This window comes from Pyxicephalus adspersus, chromosome 9 (assembly GCF_032062135.1).
Source record: "Pyxicephalus adspersus chromosome 9, UCB_Pads_2.0, whole genome shotgun sequence".
NCBI lineage: Eukaryota > Metazoa > Chordata > Amphibia > Anura > Pyxicephalidae > Pyxicephalus > Pyxicephalus adspersus.
Genome location: NC_092866.1, coordinates 65064592 through 65070591, shown reverse-complemented (window position 1 = coordinate 65070591; position 6000 = coordinate 65064592).

Below are 6000 nucleotides of genomic sequence, written 5' to 3'. Positions count from 1 at the left end.
GCTGACATTTCCTGACTCCCAAAAAAAGCTTATTAGACATGTTCCCTTCTAGTAAGGTCTAGCAGCAGTAGCTTAATATAATGGAGTCCACATTGGAGGTAGATCTTTTAAGAACAGTATTGGTAATGGTTGAAATCCCTAGTTCATGGTTGATAGCCCTGCCAAATCCAAGCTTTTTACCGTCAAACCTTGGAAATAGAGGAGGTAAACTTCTTAAAGGGATTTCTCTGAGTAAGCATCAATAGCTAGCTGGGTTTCTAGTCTGGGTTTGGTATTTACAATATTATTCATCTTTATCAGTGGAAGAAGCCCCAAAAAACAGGTAAGGTCTCATTTCATTGTTGCATTTTTGTGAAAGAAGTGATTTTCTTAACTTGGTGTACTCGTGCTTCACACTCTTTGGACTTCCAACCTTTGTGTCTCACCATTCAGATTAACAATTGCCTACAGATGCCTTTTGGGGTCTTGTGGACATGGGTATTATGGCTCCAGTTTCTGTGACCAGCTAGCTATACCTCCGCCTTTTTTGATGGTATTTACTACTTCCTGTCAAACATAGTATGTGGCTTCAAGGGAACTAAAAAATTATGGACATTTGGAATGAGTAGGTACTAATTCCTTGTCTTAAAGTGCTGTGCCCCCACACCCTCATCCTCTGCACCAGATTACTGTTTTCAGTGTTTGCTGAGGTAAATCCTCATGGCATCCACATTAGTAGCTGTAAATGTGGAGTGCACATTAAATAGTAGCTGTTTTCTGTACAGTGTAGAGTTTGCTGAACCATGTGCCTTAGTTGGTCCAGATGCCACAGAAGTCAGGTTGGATCCCAAAACACCTGGAATAGATCCTTCAATTTCCTGGCGGCTTATTTGGCCAAGTGTTTTAGGCTCACTAATAATTAGGTTTAGATCCCTGAATCAGTAATCAGTCCTCAGCAGTTGCACGAGAATGGGGGGTTTGTAGTACCTCCTGTTTAGTTTGTTCTCTTTCTCCTGTTGGGGAACAAGACTGCTACACCTATGTGGTATGACTTAATAGACACTAAGGATCAAGTTGTCCCAAGTCTTAGAATGGTAATTTCTGTAAACCTTCCTGGCTCCCCCTTTTTTTTCCTTTTTTTAATTCTCCACATTAGATATCAGCCACTTGATTTCAAAGAGGTTCAGAGTAAATGTTCTGTTTTACTTCAAGGGGTTTTCATGGATGAAATGAGAGAGATATTGCATTGCCCTTATGTTGTCTCTAGAAGCACTCTCTGCACAGAACTCATGCTAGCCATGTCGGCTTGGGTTTTCCAGGGGCACACAATAAGGAACCCAGCTGCTTCAATGGACTGTGGTTGGGTTAGGAAGTGCCAGCTGCACCCTAGTGTTTTATTTCTGCACGTAGATACTGATACTGAGTGGAATCCTGCTTCTATTACAAGTTGAATTGGGTTTCCTTCAGGTCCAGTTTTCTGATAAGGAAATTTTCATAAAATCTGGATCATCTGACGACTTTGTGGGATTTTCTTCCGTACCTCTTATTTTTATGCTTTGCCAAATTGCTTTGGAAGGTTTTTGTATTTTTCAATATATCAATTTATATTTAGTTTTATTTGGTTGTTTCCTCTTGCCCTGATGTCTTAAGCTGCGTACACACTTCCAATTTTTATCGTTCAAAATGAACGACGAACGATCGATTGGGCAAAAATCGTTCGTGAAAAAAGTAACCAACGACGCAGACGAACGAGGAAAGTCGTTGGAAACGAACAACCGGACCGGCGGATCGGATTGGACGACGATCGTTGACCATCGTTCGTGTGTACGATCGTTCGTTGATCGTCCATGGTCTGAGCATGCGTGATGAACGAACGTTCGTTCACTTCCTGTCGTGCACGTCATTCCCTCTATCGCTCAAACGATCGTATCTATTGTGTGTACAATATCTACGAACGATCGTGTCGTTATCTGTATGTGCAGGATCGGTGCTATACGATCGTTCGTAGATATCGTGCAGGATCGTTCGTCGTTCGTTTAACAACGATAATAATTGGAAGTGTGTACGTAGCTTTAGATGTCTGTGCTGTGCCAACCTTAGGAGGCTCTTGGAAGTTTTTCCTTAAGGATCTAATAGATCTAGTAAGCCAGGGTCATATCTCAAGTACTACCAGTTAAGTTCTGAAATATTTCGATGTTTGGTAATTATTCTCCCTCCCTTGTTTCTCAACCAGGGTTCCTCCAGAGGTTGCTAGGAGTTCCTTAAGTAATGACCAGTTTGTGCTTCTTTTTGGCTATCTGTAAAGATGACATTCTTCCCACTTCTCAGAAATGCCTCATTCTTCACAATAACCACCACACTAATATGTTGTGAATATTGTAACTATAGCAGGGGTTCCCTAAAAGTTATTTAAGGCTGCTTTAGACAATACCATGTACCTGTGTCCCATATATTTTACACTTTCCTGTAACTTTGTGGGATCAGGATTGCTTCTTTGGTGACTTTGTTACCCTTGTTGCCATTTTAGATATTTTACTTCACAATTTAGTGTTATTTGTCACTGTTCTTCAGTTTTGCGTAGTCCTGGTCTTGGAGAACTGTAGCATACTCTGAGCCAAGGATGTCCTGGTACTCTATCAGGACTTTGATTCTTGGTCCTCTGGTGCTCCTTTTTTCAACAAGGCACTTTAGTCTCTTATTGACCACATGGTATAAAAGTTTGGGCTCTTTTCAGATTTCTGCTTCATTATATTAATGGTTCAGAAAGACTATTTTCCAACTTTTGTTTGGTGGTAATCTAGATGGTAAGGCTTCAGGGGGTATTTTAGACAAACTAAATGATTATGCCTAAACAGTATCCTAAAAATGCTGCTCTCTTTTGTCTTTTATTCTGTCTGATAAACGCAGTGCACTTTCTGTACTTAGGTGTGTATGTAAGATCACTTCTGCCTGGGCACTTTTGTATCCTCGTAGCTGTACATCAGTTGACTTTCTCTGCCTTGGCACTCCCCTCCTGTATTCCTGTATCCTTGAAGCTGTATATTAGGTGACTTCCTTTGCCTAGGCCCTCCTGTTCTGTGCTCTTGTAGCTGTATATCACGTGACTTCCTGTGCCTTGGCGCTCCTGTTCTGTACCTTCGTAGCTGTATATCAGGTGACTTCCTGCCCCTAGGTGCTCCTGTCTTGTATTCTCGAAGCTGTATAACGGATGACTTCATGCTCCCAGGCGCTCCTGTCCTGTACCCTCGTAGCTGTGTATTGGGTGACTTCCTCCGCCCAGATGCTCCAGTTCTGTATTTTCGGGTGACTTCCTCTGCCTAGCTGCCCCTGTTCTGTATGCTGATTGTAAATCTGCATTGTAAAATGCAGAGTTGTTGGAAAGGGCGGTAATAAAAGATTTTTTTACCCCCCCCCCCCCCCCCCCAAACACCTGGCACTGGTGTCAATATTTGAGTAGAAGGGTATCATGGTCCTTGTGGGCATTTTAAACATTTATAGAAAAAAGTTGGGGTCAAGCACAGAACTGCAAATTTGTAAATAATTAGAAATAGGTTCCCTCCTCAATGAATTGCATATTCAAAATCATTAACAACCCCCTCCAATATAAGGAGTTTTTAGGTAATCAACCAGTACATACATGTAAAGCATACAAGACAGTAATGTTGGATACAGAATGGGTTAGCACTCCGGCCTTTGCAGCGCTAGGTCCCAGGTTCGATCCCCAGCCAGGACATTATCTGCATGGAGTTTGCAGGTTCTCCCCGTGTCTGCGTGGGTTTCCTCCGGGTACTCCGGTTTCCTCCCACATCCCAAAAACATGCAGTTAGGTTAACTGGCTTCTCCCTAACAATTGACCTTAGACTATAATAATCACATATGACTATGGTAGGGACATTTGATTGTGAGCTCCTTTGAGGGACAGTTAGTGACACGACTATGGACTATGTACAGCGCTGCGTAATATGATGGTGCTATATAAATACTGTATAATAATTGGCGGTCATGTTTTCTATCCAAATAAAAGTGATGCTGCAGCCCGCCTTTTTTTCAGGCTTAATGTTAATGCCATCCAAATAGCCATAATTACAAAAAATTGTAAGAAGATAGTATAGAAATTATATATAACAATATAAAAAACAGGACAAATATAGCCAGATTCAACTTGCTTTTGAATACAGTAACAGTGGAGGAAAGCAAAAAAACGGGGGTTGAGAGTTGGAAGTGTGTTAGAAAAAGTATTTATTTTCAATCAGTTTATGAAAGGAATATATATAATACAATAATTGTAAATAACTTAATACCATCAGTCCTTTGTCAATAAAGGTCTGTACACACAAAGTGGAATATTGAGTCTGGAAAGCATTCTATTCAGCAGGGCAAATTTCAGCAGGCTTGGTGGTTTAATGACATAAGACTTAGATAAATGAGGACCAACTTCTATACAGCAAGTACCTCAAAGAAAAAGTAAATGCCAACTAATCTGCAATTGTAGAAGAACTGGAAATTCAAGGTGTTTTTTTTTTTTTTTTTAAGCTCACATTTCAGAAGTGTATGGGAATTACAGCTCTTCTACATGTGCAAGTGTTAAAAAAAACGTATTAATAAACAGGATTTATATAGCGCCATCATATTACACAGTGCTGTACATTAAATAGGGGTTGCAAATGACAGACGAATACAGACAGTGGCATGGGAGGAGGGGACCCTGCCCTGAAGAGCTTACAATCTAGTTTACAACAAATTAGCCTGGTGAACAGAACTCTTCCCCTGAAGAAGTGGAATACCCAATGCGAAATGTGTCAGACCCTTGTGACTGAAACTCATGGAACTCGATATTCCATTATTTGTGTATGGGCTTTTATTGACAAAGGACTGATGGTATTTGGGTATTGACAGTTGGAAATACATTATTTCTCTTTACAGACATTCCTCTAGTTACTGTACTTGACTGTAAATTAACTCTGGATGAATCTATAATGCATCATAAAAATGTTACATTCTATACCGGTATGTAAACTTTTAAGATATTATTTTGTAGTTTATGGCTATTTGGATTATTATTACACAATATTTATATAGCACCATCATATTATGCAGAGCTGTACAAATTCCATAGTCATGTTACTAGCTGTCCCTCGAAGGAGCTTACAATCTAATGTCCCTACCATAGTCATATGTCTTTATTACAGTGTAAGGTCAATTTTGGGGGAAGACAATTAACCTAGCTGCATGTTTTTGGAATGTGGTAGAAAAGGAGGAAACCCACACAAACATGGGGAGAACCTGCAAACTCCATGCAGATAGTGTCCTGACTGAGATTCCAACCTGGGACCCAGAGCTGCAAAGGCCGGAGTACTAACCACCGAGCCACTGTGCCGCAATAACATTCCATTAATATAAGGAAGAGGAGGCGCACTGTGAGCGAAATGCGTTGCTTTATTTGCATAGAACACCCTTCAATGGAAATTATTTCTTTTATCTAGTATTAAATTATTATTATTATTATTAAACAGGATTTATATAGCGCCAACATATTAGGCAGCGCTGTACATTCAAAAGGATTGCAAATGACAGACTAATACAGAGAGTGATATAGGAGGAGAGGACCCAACCCCGAAGAGCTTACAATCTAGTAGGTGGGGGAATTTCACACACAATAGGATGGGAGATATGTAGTGGTGGGAAGTAGTGGTGGTTTCAAAAGACAGCACAGGTATGTTTGCATCTTACAGGTAGAATAAAAAAATGTACACAATCCTACTGTAATACTATGTAAATGTATTCTGTGAGAGTTTATCACTGAATACACAAAAAAAAAAAATCTGTTTACCTCTTTATTTTTGAATTTGTACAATCGGGGTTGGCATAGTCCCTTTTAAGGGATATTTGTTAATTTTTTAATACTTTGGGATTGGCATTCCACTGTAACAGCAACTCCCATATGTTCTTCGGAAACAGTATTGGCTACCATTGATGTATAACTTTAAAGCACAGGAGATTATTGAATTCATAAAGCTGTAA